At 43.1% G+C, this 12,690-nt stretch overlaps 1 pseudogene; it reads right to left on the reverse strand.

Moving 5' to 3' along the window:
- Nucleotides 1–2,145: 2,145 nt before the first annotated feature.
- Nucleotides 2,146–3,183, reverse strand: LOC141021092 (protein STRICTOSIDINE SYNTHASE-LIKE 10-like; annotated as a pseudogene).
- Nucleotides 3,184–12,690: the final 9,507 nt, after the last annotated feature.

Here is a 12,690-nt window from a genome sequence, read left to right on the forward strand (position 1 = left end):
CTTCCCTGAACGACCCCACCGTCACATACAGCACCACGGTGGGATCAGCCTCGCCGTCGTTGTAGACCATTCCTGACGCGTTCCACTCGATCGCCCAGGGTGGGCTCTCGAGGAAGACGTTGGGCAGGTCAGCGACGGCCCCGGTCACCGGGTTGAACAGCCGCATATCCCACCCTAAGGCTAAGAGCACCAGGAGGCCCTCGGCGCTGGCGACGACGTCCCCGTACTCCCGAGGGATGTTGAGCTCGATGGAGGCGCTGGTGAGATGGTTTACGAACCTGGCCTTGTGATCGGTGCGCTCATCCCCTTTCGTCATCTCCCATTGCCATGGGTAGAAGCGCGGGTCCATGCCCACTAGCTTCGGGTCGGCAGTGGCGGCCCTCCACGGCTTGCACACACCTCAAAGCGCCATGTAGTCCTTTACGTCGGAGGCCAATACCATCTCCGCCACCTTGGGTAGCAGCAGGTCGGCGAAGACGATTTCCCTGTCTAGGCTGTCCAGCTCATCCGTTGAGGTGCATACGCTGCAAATCAAGAGATTGGAGTACATTAATCTAACAAATCAGGAGAATACCCCACTAGAGTTTAGAGATTCATTTCCTGGATGCATGCTTTTGAAACTTGGAAATCAAGAGATTAGAGATTCATTCCGTCGATGCATATGCTTTTGATCTAGCAACAAGAAAAAAATATAAAATAGATCTAATCCGTAAAAGATATAGCTATATGCATGCGTAATTTCATATAGTGTACCCACCGTTTTTGGCCGGAATCCTCGGGGCAGGCGATGAACGACCGGCCAATCTCCGGCGCGGCTGCAGGAGCGTTGGTGGCGGCGGCTGCAACAGGGAGCTGGGGTTCCATTTTGCGGCTAGGGTTGTTGGGAGGGCAGGCTAGCTTGCGGAGGCCGGGATGGGTTGGCTTTAAATGGCGGCCGGGCAGCTACAAGTGAAAGGGAACGCTGTGTGGATTGAACGAAAATGGAAGGTAGTAGGCAGACATGAGGTCACAGCTAGGCTAGGCGACGAGATTAATTATACGACCAGCTGGTGTATTTTTCGTCATAAATTAATATGCTTCGATCCTGTACCCTTGGATGCCAATCAAACGGCGCCCATTTGGAGACCATTAGCTGTTCAGGTGATTATATCAGAGGAAGAAAGGAGTTGCACGTGCGTACATGCAGTGCAATTCAAACGTACAAATGAACGCAAAATGGATGTAGTTTAGCATACATCGTGTGCATGCAAAAAAACTATAAAAAAAATATGACAACTTGTGGTCTGCACAAAAAACATATATGTGAATGACACATTAAACTATAAACTTATAATCTCGTATATTTTGCATAGTTAAAAAGTGCTCATATTTTAAATGAAATTTTGCAGGGCATAAGATACAACATAACCTATTTTAATAGATACAAAAAATAAACCCATCTCAACGAATTTGTTCATTACGTCTGAACTTCTTTTATTCTTGGCGGTTTCTGTTGTAGAATTTTAGAACCACATATATGCAATGCAATTCACACATACACATATGCCCTGGAAGTTTTTGTATGCCAAGACACTATATTATTTTTGATAAAACACAAAAGCTTTTGTCTCGATGCATTGATAAAATGAGAGAACAAATATTTTTACATGCCTAGTGACGGGCCACACCCCAATGTACAATACTACACTTCTAAGTAGCAACCATTGGGAGGAGTGCCGTCACAGTACACGTCTAAGTATAACCATTGTTTCTTGTCAAAAATAATATAGTGTCTTAACATACAAAAACTTTGAGGGCATATGTGTATGTGTGAATTGCACTGCATATATGTGGTTCTAGAATTCTACAGCAGGAATAAAGAGCAAATTCATTGACTTTGCGTGTTTACGTGAAGGGAACAATCCACGAGTGCATGGTGCGTCCCTGCTCTCTCGCTAGCAATAGCATGCAGGCTGGCTCTTATATGGATAGAATTTAGCTTTTATGCACGTAAATATGGAGGAAAGAACAAATAATGATTTGCTGATAGAAAATGTGTATTACAATAGTCCATCCGACGAAAACAAAAATAAATTGAAAAATTACATTTAGTGGTAAGAGCAAGAAACTAAAAGGCATCCTATATGTATCTACTACAATAGTTCTCTACTTGCGCTTAACAACGCCGACATAAGGAAGCTCTACCGAACCCAAGTAGATTTTGCCATTTGCTCTCTCCATAATCTCGGTGGGCCTCACCTTCTTTGGCCCTCTCATCTCCTCGACTATCTTCCCATCGTTACCGACCCTGACAGCGAGACGATGACTATCACGACCAAAGGGTAACTCATTCTTCTCGCGGTGTAACGCCACCCAATAGCCTCCTTTGGTGTCGGGCCTCACGTTATCTGGATAGCCGGGCAGGTCGGCAAAAGGCTCCGATGTGCCTGCGTTGACCCCTTTGATCCAATGCCTCAGCAGCTTGCATGGTCCGGTAGATGCGACCATGAGGTGAGTGCGGTCGGCGCTGAGCGCGACGCCGTTGGGGTACGTCATGCCCGCCTGGAGCACCGTGACATCGGATGTCCGTGGGTCGTACCTCATGAGGCGGCCCGTCGAGTCCCCAGTGCGAGTGACCATCTCATGCTGCGACCTTTGATAGTTCATCGAGCTGTCGGTGAAGTAGACCTGACCCGTAACTTGATCGACGTCAACACCGTTGGTGAAGCGCAGAGGAAAACCGTCAACCTGGTTGACCAACACGGTGGCCTCCCCGCCGCCCGGCGCAACCCGCATCAGCCCCTTGTATGCGTCGGCCACGTAGAGGTCACCCGATTTCTGGTTGAACCGTAGGCCGAGCGGACGGCCGCAGCGGCAATCCCTGGCAGTCTCAGTCTCCGGGCTGAACTTGGACGGCGTGCACGTCCTGCTATCGTAGCCGGGTCCATATGCATAGGTAGTCCATCCTAGCTTTTCGCCGTTCCACTTGAGGATCCGGCCGTCAGAGATGCCGCTGTAGGGGCCCTGGCCTTGACCGTCGAAGGCGACGCTCTCCGGCCCGTGGACCGTCCCACGCGGCAGCGGCAGCTGTTGGCTTCGTGAGGCATCGAAGCTAGTGGCGGCTAAGGCCCCGGGCATGAGGAGAAGGACGAGGATGATCAGCGTGACGGTGGTCTTGAGGAGGCGGCTCATGCTGCACCCCATGTTGTTGTCGATCTGCTGGTTGTCTCCTTGGCTCTTGGACTCTTGGTTAATAAGCACCTGCGCTGGATGGCTTGGTTTGATGGAGAGATCCAAGCTGGAGGCTGCTCTTATATAGCAGCAGCATTGATCCATCGAGAACTAGCAGTAGTCCGAGTCGGCGTGTGGTACAGCCGGAGGCCGAGTGGGTTTCGATCCTACGTTTTTTTTTTAGGAAAACCGTTTCTGCTACGTAACGGACGGAATCAAACCAAACGAGGAAGAGCAAAAAAAAGGGTGGCCGGTGTACGTGCGTGATCGTACAAGCCAGCTTCACGTGTATTGTGTACGGGAGCAGAAGAATCGATCCACCTGCTAGCCTGCTTGCTTCGGAGCTCGTACAGCTTGTTCCTTCGGAAAGCACTCCATCGTCATCGTCTCGCCGTCGCCGGAAGTACTCGTCGTCGGCACTCGGCCAACAACCGTTCCGACCAAAACCCCTCTCTTTCCTTGTTTTCACCAACGTACCTTAGGACATGTACAATGGTGCTATCTTAAGAATGCCACGTAGGATAAAAGATAAGGTGAAGGAGAGAGAACTCATAAGAAAAGGCTAGTCTTTTCTTATTTAAGAGAAGACAAGAGATGATCTCTTAGCACAATATGTCTCACCATGTTTTTAGAAATAACTAGTTATTGAGGATAAGGCTAAGAGATGACCCATTGTAGACAAATATTTCTATCATCTCTAAATTACATGCAAAACTTAAGATAAGACCATTTTATCAACCATTGTACATGCCATCTTATCAACCAACTAGTACTACGAATGGTACACGTACACAGGACAGGAGCACGTACGCCATCCATACTCCATAAATTAAAAGAATCTAAAAATATTACTCCATTAAGGAGCAATACCGCCGTCTTCCCCGCCTAAGGTTTTGGATTTCGGAAAATATACCGCCCCAGAATGAAATTGACGCAATTCGGCTTTAATGGAAATTCCGGACGAAGAGCACCATCCATATTTTGTGTTCTTGAACGAAAATGAGCCGATTTTGAACAAAAATAAACGAAATTACCCTCGCAAGAAAAATATATCATAAAGGGTTTCTTATTTTTTTTGGCACGGATGCACAGAAGTAGGCGGACTACACTGAGCTCGGCCGGCCAAACCTTAGATCATGGCCTGGGTGTTCCGGCGTGACGGCGCCCACTAAACCAGAGGCCGCCACCGCAGCGGTGATCCCAACAAGTGTGTATCATTGCAGGACAAAATTTAAAGAAGAGCTCAAGTGGATCATCTACAGAGCGAAAAGGCATGAATACAGTGGCTTTCATGACTAGGTGAAAGATTTTCGTTAAGCCAGACTGTAATTGTTGTAATCTAGTAAACTAGATATATTATTTATTTATTTGTATTTATATGTTTTTATTTCTTTCTTTTCTTTCCTGAAGACTTTCTATTACTTTTTAAAAATTAATAAAAATACGCAGCAGAGTCCTGCTGTTTCCCTAAAATAAGGGAACTTAACCCTTCCCCAGAACTGATACAAATAATCAGAGTTAGCATAGTACTTCCCATCAGGAGTCCATTTCCAGCTTAGAACATCCTCCCTTTCAGATAGCAAAATTACTTGAGTGTGGTGCCAAAGGCTGATAAATTTAGGAAGAACATCAACGTCCGGGTTGTGCTTTATCGAAGAAATCCATTTACTGTTGGTGAGGCCCTCATTAACAATGATCTTCCTCTTCTTGCTGTGTTTATAAAGATTTGGGAAGACAAATGCAGGAGCCTCCCCATTCAATCAGTGGTCATGCCAAAAGGAAACTGATTTGCCATAACCCAAGATGAAACAAGTACTAGCAACAAACAGAGCCTTGACTTCCTTATCGACAGGAATCGGAAGATCATGCCATAGCTTGTCAGTTCCTCTATGATTGAGCCACAACCACCTCGCTTTTAGAGCAATACCTTGTTTGTGAACACAAGGGATACCGAGCCCACCAAACTGCACTGGCGAGCAAACCTGCGACCATCGCACCAAGCACTTACCGCCAGTGATAGCATGAACTCCTGCCCAAAGGAAAGCACACTGCAGTTTGTCAATCTGCTTGATAACCCACTATGGTTGCTCCATGGCAAGAAGCAAAAATATGAGCATGGCCGATAATACGAAGCGAACAAGAACCAACCCCCAGAGGAGGAGATCCAACAAGCCTTCCATGCAACAATTTTCTTGATGAGCTTATCCAGGAACTACCACACGGCGTACGTGGAGAGCACTTCCAAGCAAAAAAAAAAACTTATCCAGGAGCTCTTGGACATCAGTCAATTTCAGACGCTTATCCAAGAGGGGCATCCCCGAATAAGGACAAGGGAAGCTAGCAATCTGACAACCAATAGCAACTTGCAGAGAGGTGAGATCAATACCATCACATCTGATTGGAAGAATTTTACTTTTGGCCATATTGGTGCATAGGCCTGTAGCTTTACCAAAGAGATCCATGATCTGCGAAACAGCATTGATGTCCAGCAATAAAGGTTTGATGAAGATGATAACATCGTCTGCGTAAATGCAGGCCCTATGCTTGATGGTCATCTTGCTGAGGGGCGAGAGGACGTTGAGCTGCTGAGCGAGGTCCATCAGGCGACCAAGACAATCAACGACCAAGACAATCAACGACCAAGACAAAGATATATGTAGAGTCAATGTAGAGGGATGAGCTCCTACGTGATTACAGCTCCACTTTGATTACATAAGTAGGGAACAACAACTATCTAGAGAAAATATATGACACAATTATACATGAAACAGAAAAAAGGATAACATCCGCACCAATTGTTGTGCTATTTTGTTTTCTCTTTTCAGCATGAAATTCCTTGAGGAATATAAGTAGTGAACGGTGTGCATACCCAGTATACCAAGAGGATGGACATCAAAGTGATCACATCTTTTTTTTCAAGGCACATGCAACCTGTTAAAAAATGAGTGCTGAATTTACTTATCGTAGTTAGGTACAAATGAAGTAAATAGAACAAAAATGTATAAGAATTTACCATATTATTTTCAGATCGAACTTATATGTACACTAGCTAGCTAAATAAAAATAGAACAGGTGAGTGAGGAAAACATCATCAAGGAGATTGACCACGAGAAGCTGATCTTATACGCATATACACTAATTAAGATCAGAAAAAAAAGATCAATAAACCGACACAGCGTGCACACTAATAACATCAGGAAAAAATATCAATATTTTCCTTCACAAAAACGTCATAAGAGTCGCAATCTCAAAAGAAAAAACTAACAACGTTATAAGAGACCTTTTCTCACAAGAAACGGGGACCATCAGCACTTTTCCAATAAAAAAAGACCATCACCACGGTCCTCTCCTATCATCTATTTATTAAAAAAAACATGCTTCCATAACCAGAATACATGGTAGCTCCTCCTCTTTTCTTTCATGAATAAAACCACGATCCAAGTCTCATCCAAGAAAACAGGTAGCAGCTGAGGCCGTTGATGCTGTATATGGGCGTGCAATGTGGGAGCTGCACAGAGTCGCCGGTGGCCAGGTTCCACGAGAGCAGGGAGACCGTGTTGCATATGCATGTTGATATGTATATAGTGCCCAGGGTTGGAGATTGATCAGCGGATGCTAGCTATCTAATATCCGTATCCCTGAGTGTTTGACGATGGAGGCGGTGGCGTGCATCAGCTTGGCAACAACGACGGGATGCAAGTGGGCGGCTTGCCTCCGTGGGCTGTGTGGCAAACTCGACTGTGCAGCCATCCATTCTCCTCAGATGCTAAGCGATGCAGGTTCCTTTGCCGCGAAAACGCCCTATATTTCCGACGAGATGTATGATCCTGTACTTTTTGGCACAGTATCATTAACACCCACTAGTAGAAAAAGAGGCTTCCATACGCCCCCATTAGTCTTCAAAATAATCGAACCGCGACCAAAGGGGTCTTTAGTCGCGGTTCGGGAGGAGACACGCGACCAACTATCTGGGCCCAGCGCGCTCGGTCGACAGCTGGCGGATGGGAGGGGCTTTAGTCCCGGTTGGCCTGGCCAACCGGGACTAAAGGTCCTCAGGCTGGCCCGAAGGCCTTTAGTCGCGGTTGGCCAGACCAACCGGGACTAAAGGTCGCGACTAATGGCCTTCGGGATTTGAGGCTTCATTTTCAAACTCTACCACCCCCCGGATCGCCTTTTCAGTTTTAGAAAAAACAAAAGAAAATGATGGAAATGTCAAAAAAAAAGTTTCCCATGTTATATGTGGTCTAGTTGTTGGGAAAATTAACAAATATGAATTTCGACTTTATTTGCAAAATCTCTCTGGAATTTCTTAAAATGGGCATAACTTTTGCATACGAACTCGGATGAAAAAGTTTTTTATATGAAAAATCATCTACTCGAAAAGTTACATCCGAATTTAACCGGGGGAAAATTGTTAAACATTTTCAAAATCCTCAAAAACCTAACAGAAAAAAAGATACGGGGCTTTTAAGATCTGGAGAGGCAAAAAAATTCAAAAAATTTCAAATTGTGGTCAAACTGTGGTCAAACAATGGTCAAACTAATTATTCTAGAATATTAGTGTTACTAAATAATTATTTCAGATTTTTTTAAACTTTGGTCAAATCTGGTCAAACTGTGGTCAAACAGTGGTCAAACAATGGTCCAACTAATTATTCCAGAAATATTAGTGTTACTAAATAATTATTGTTTTTTAAAACAATAGTTTCAAACTCAAACAGTGAAATGTGTCACTTCGTGCTCAAGCTAAATTCCTGAGGGTTAATAGAATTGACATCCTACTATTGTCAGGAAAACAACAAGTGCAGACTTGGAAACGAGGGAGAATAGAACCCGGAAGTTAAGCGTGCTCAGGCTGGAGTAGTGAGAGGATGGGTGACCGTCCGGGAAGTTAGATGATTTGGAATGATGAGGGGTGATTAGAGATTAGAGGATAAATTGAGCAGTGATGAGGGGTGGTGATTAGAGATTAGAGGTTAAAATAATTCAGAAATTTGAAAATAAATAAAAATTAAAAAAATTCGCAAAGAAACCAGGTATAGGGGGGCTAAAACCCTAAACCTGCGGAGGAGGCCTTTAGTCCCGGTTAGCCACGAGAACCGGGACTAAAGGTCCTCCGCCCCGACGGACCCCTAGCGCCCACGTGGACGGGCCTTTAGTCCCGGTTAGCCACGAGAACCGGGACTAAAGCCTTTAGTCGCGGTTCGTAAGAGGCGCGACTAAGGGGGGGGGGGTCTTTAGTCGCGCATATTTAGTCCCGGTTGCACAGCCGGACTAAAGGCCTTTGCGAACCGGGACTAAAGGCCCATTTTCTACCAGTGACCCACGCACAGATAGATTGATAGATTGGTTACCCTGAGAAGCACGGGTACACGAGGATAGCTAGCTAAAAGCTAGCGATTCTATTATGAGAGAAGATGCACGCTGACGTACGTACAAGCAATACCCTCATCCATTGTTTCCCATGGCTGCACAACAGACGTGAGGACGTACTGGCCATATGAGCTTCTCATCACGTCGGGGCTGCATCACGCGTTTCCTGGTGCAGGTGCAGCCCACTAATTATTGGATTGAACCCCTACTGTATTCTACAAGCCATTAAATTCGTCACCAAATATCTGATAAATGAGGTTGATCCGTACCATCTGAACAAAAATATTGAAGCCGTCCTTCCATGTCACCCTCACTTATATCTAGGAGCATTCTGCTCGTTCCAAATGGTCCGAAGCAAGAGCACTGCACCACCAATCTTGCTAAACAACATCATCCGCGAGGCAAACCATTGGATCACCGCCAGAGCTATGAAATTAGGGAACATTATTTTGTGTGACTATTCCTGCATGCCGTGTAGAAGTGTGCCCTTGTAACAAACTATATTCTCTTCTTATTTAATAGATGATGCAAATCTTTTGCCTCTGTTTCGAAAAAAAAACTTATATCTAGGAGCAGTAGTTGCCTCTCCTCCACATGCACATCCTCTAAGCCACCACACAGGTAGTTCGCATGTCAGAAAAAAAATATTCCTTCTTTCCCTGACCAGTTCACAAGATTACTTCTGTTTATTTTTTAATTGGTAGCACACTAGGATACCTTGGATGGATGCAAGATGATGGCTTCATACTACCATGTTATTACCCTGCACGTGAAACATCAATAGTGCATTAGAAGTTGAGTCATGGGAATTGCTGATGCTTTACTCCACAGATTGCATGCAGATATGCATTTTCTTACCACGTAAAGTGGCTATTATTTACTCATACTGATTCCATTGATATTTATATACTCTAGATGAGAGTTAACTCCTAGATCTGACCCAATGATTGCTTTGTCCATTATCGAAGTTGCTTATTTTTTAAACCTTTTGGACATTGTATGTTTGCTTGAGTTAGTGTTCATATAGTATATCTATTAAATGAAGCATGCACGTGATTTCTTTCTATTTGAATTTCTATCTCGATTATATGAGTCATGCATATACATCTCCCTATACAACCACTTAATTTCCAGTTCTCTTCCTCTGATTTTTGTTTCCCTCTTAAGTGAAGACGTCCATGATTTTGAATTTCAATCATATTTTTGTCCAAAGTCGGTTGTCCTCCAATGAAGCCATTAGCTATTGTCTCTATGATGAAACCATCAACTATTGTTACCAAATAGCAAGTATATTTCTTCAGGAAATTGTTCTTAGTTCAGACACAAATATGCCATGCAAGCTTAATTATTTCATCATGTTCTGCATTTAATCGTTGTTTCCATCTACCATTTCATCTTTTTGGTTGTAGTTTATGTTTGAGAAAAAGGGGAGATGCCTATAGTTGGAAGCCTCGGATGGAATCCTAATCACCTTTTTCATGATATATGCTTCCTTTAAATTACTTTATTTACTATGATCTTTCGGATTTGTTATTTATTCACTATTTAATCGATACAAATAACAAAGATTCATGACACATAAGCAACATCCAGTTGACAAGGCTATACTGACATTTACTTTTGTATGATTTCTCCAAAAGTTTCACTTATTATGGATGATGAGGAGCAGTTTATGTTCGTTCTAAGATTGCAATAACTAATGTTCTGAAACAGATATAGCTTAAAATCTGAGACGAGAGTAGAGAAATAACCAGTTTATGAATTGTTAGTAATTTTGTAATAGCAGAATTATTATTTTATTATTGGTAGCAGGATTTGATTAGTTGATGGAAGCAACAAGAAATTAAATCTAAAATTATCCTTTTGGGGCATGTTCGGTGATGACCAAGGAGTTCCTTTTCTCAAGATATAGTACATTGGTGCAGCAAAAAGTCACTTTGGAGCACGGGTGCATTGGAGCCCTATATTTTGAATAATGCCAAAATGCTATTTTGAAGTTTCAAAAAATTATGAAAATAAATCAACATGTTTATATGGATGTATATTACACATGTGCAAAATTTGATGCTGGTATAAGTGACCATGTGAGTCACACGAAAATGACAAAATCAGGACTCTGGAAAGATGAATAGTGCATGTATTATTCACTATTTGGAAATCATCATTTTGTCATTTTTGTATAGCTCACATGTTTACTTATTTCATCGCCAAACTTTACACATATGTAATATACATCCATATGATCATGTAGAATTCTTTTCGGAATTTTTTTAAAAAATGAATGTGATTATTAAAGTATTTAAAATAAGGTCCTCCAATACGCCCGCGTTCCAAAAATCCACTCTCGCTGGTGCAGGCTATTCTTATAGGTTATTTTTGCATAATGAGTTGCATGCATGCTCCCTTTGCCAAGGTTAGCTCACCACAATGAACAGGGATGTATAGGATCTCAACTACTAATGTGTCATGATACAATTGCACTTATATTCTCTTAGTGCATCTTATTCTTGAGAACCGCTTAAGAAGAATGACAAGCATGATCCAAAAATCAGTTTGGTTTCATGCCTGGGAGATCGACGATGGAAGCCATTTGCTTGGTTCGACAACTTATGGAGAGATACAGGGAGCAAAAGAAGGACTTGCATATGGTGTTCATTGACTTGGAGAAGGCCTACGATAAGATACCGTGGAATGTCATGTGATGGGCCTTGGAGAAACACAAAGTCCCAGCAAAGTACATTACCCGCATCAAGGACATGTACGATAATGTTGTGACAAGTGTTCGAACAAGTGATGTCGACACTGATGACTTCCCGATTAAGATAGGACTACATCAGGGGTCAACTTTGAGCCCTTATCTTTTTGCCATGGTGATGGACGAGGTCACAAGGGATATACAAGGAGATATCCCATGGTGTATGCTCTTTGCGGACGATGTGGTGCTAGTTGACGATAGTCAGACGGGGGTAAATAGGAAGTTAGAGTTATGGAGACAAACCTTGGAATCGAAAGGGTTTAAGCTTAGTAGAACTAAAACTGAGTACATGATGTGCGGTTGCAGTACTACTAGGTGTGAGGAGGTGGAGGTTAGCCTCGGTGGGCAGGTGGTGCCCCGGAAGTACACCTTTCGATATTTGGGGCCAATGCTACAGGAGGATGGGGGTATTGATGAAGATGTGAACTGACGGCGGTTCGACCCGCAATGCTGTATGGCCTGAGTGTTGGCCGACTAAAAGGTGACATGTTCAACAGTTAGCGTAGCACCAATTGAAGAGAAGCTTGTCCAACATCGTCTGAGATGGTTTGGGCATATTCAACACAGGCCTCCAAAAGATCCAGTGCATAGCGGACGGATAAAACGTACGGAGAATGTCAAGAGAGGTCGGGGTAGACCGAAGTTGACATGGGAGGAGTCCGTTAAGAGAGACATGAAGGATTGGGGTATCACCAAAAAACTATCTATGGATAGGGGTGCGTGGAAGCTTGCAATCCATGTGTCGGAGCCATCAGTTGGTCACGAGATCTTAGGGGTTTCACCTCTAGCCTACCCCAACTTGTTTGATACTAAAGGCTTTGTTGTTGTTGTTGTTACTAAGGTTTAATATAACTTTTTTAATCTTTCAATGAAGTAACTTCATTTTTTTTCAAACTATAACTGGCTTAGTATAACGTAGGTTTGTACTTTCCAAGGAGTTCCATGGAAATGATTGGAACATGAGTTCAATATATACTGATATAGAATTTTATTAGTTTGTGTGAGTTTCCTATGTTGATGCACCCATGCTACTTGATTTTGAATACGAGGATTTTTATACCGAGAACTTATGTCATTTCTCTTCTCTATATATATTACTCATCATTGATGCATAAATAAAAAAATCACATCTGTATGATATTATCTGTAACTTAAATTGCTTTCCCGTGGAAGTGCACGGGTTGATGACTAATCTTGTAGTGATTGAAAGCACATAACTTCAGCTTTGAAGAATAGGAAAAAATGTCAATAATAATTATGTTCCACGCAAAATTATAAAACATTTTTTTACATGAATTGAAATAACTGACAGCAAATTATTCAACAACAAGCTGATAAAAGGATACAGCAAT

This window comes from Aegilops tauschii, chromosome 3 (genome assembly GCF_002575655.3).
Source record: "Aegilops tauschii subsp. strangulata cultivar AL8/78 chromosome 3, Aet v6.0, whole genome shotgun sequence".
Lineage (NCBI taxonomy): Eukaryota > Viridiplantae > Streptophyta > Magnoliopsida > Poales > Poaceae > Aegilops > Aegilops tauschii.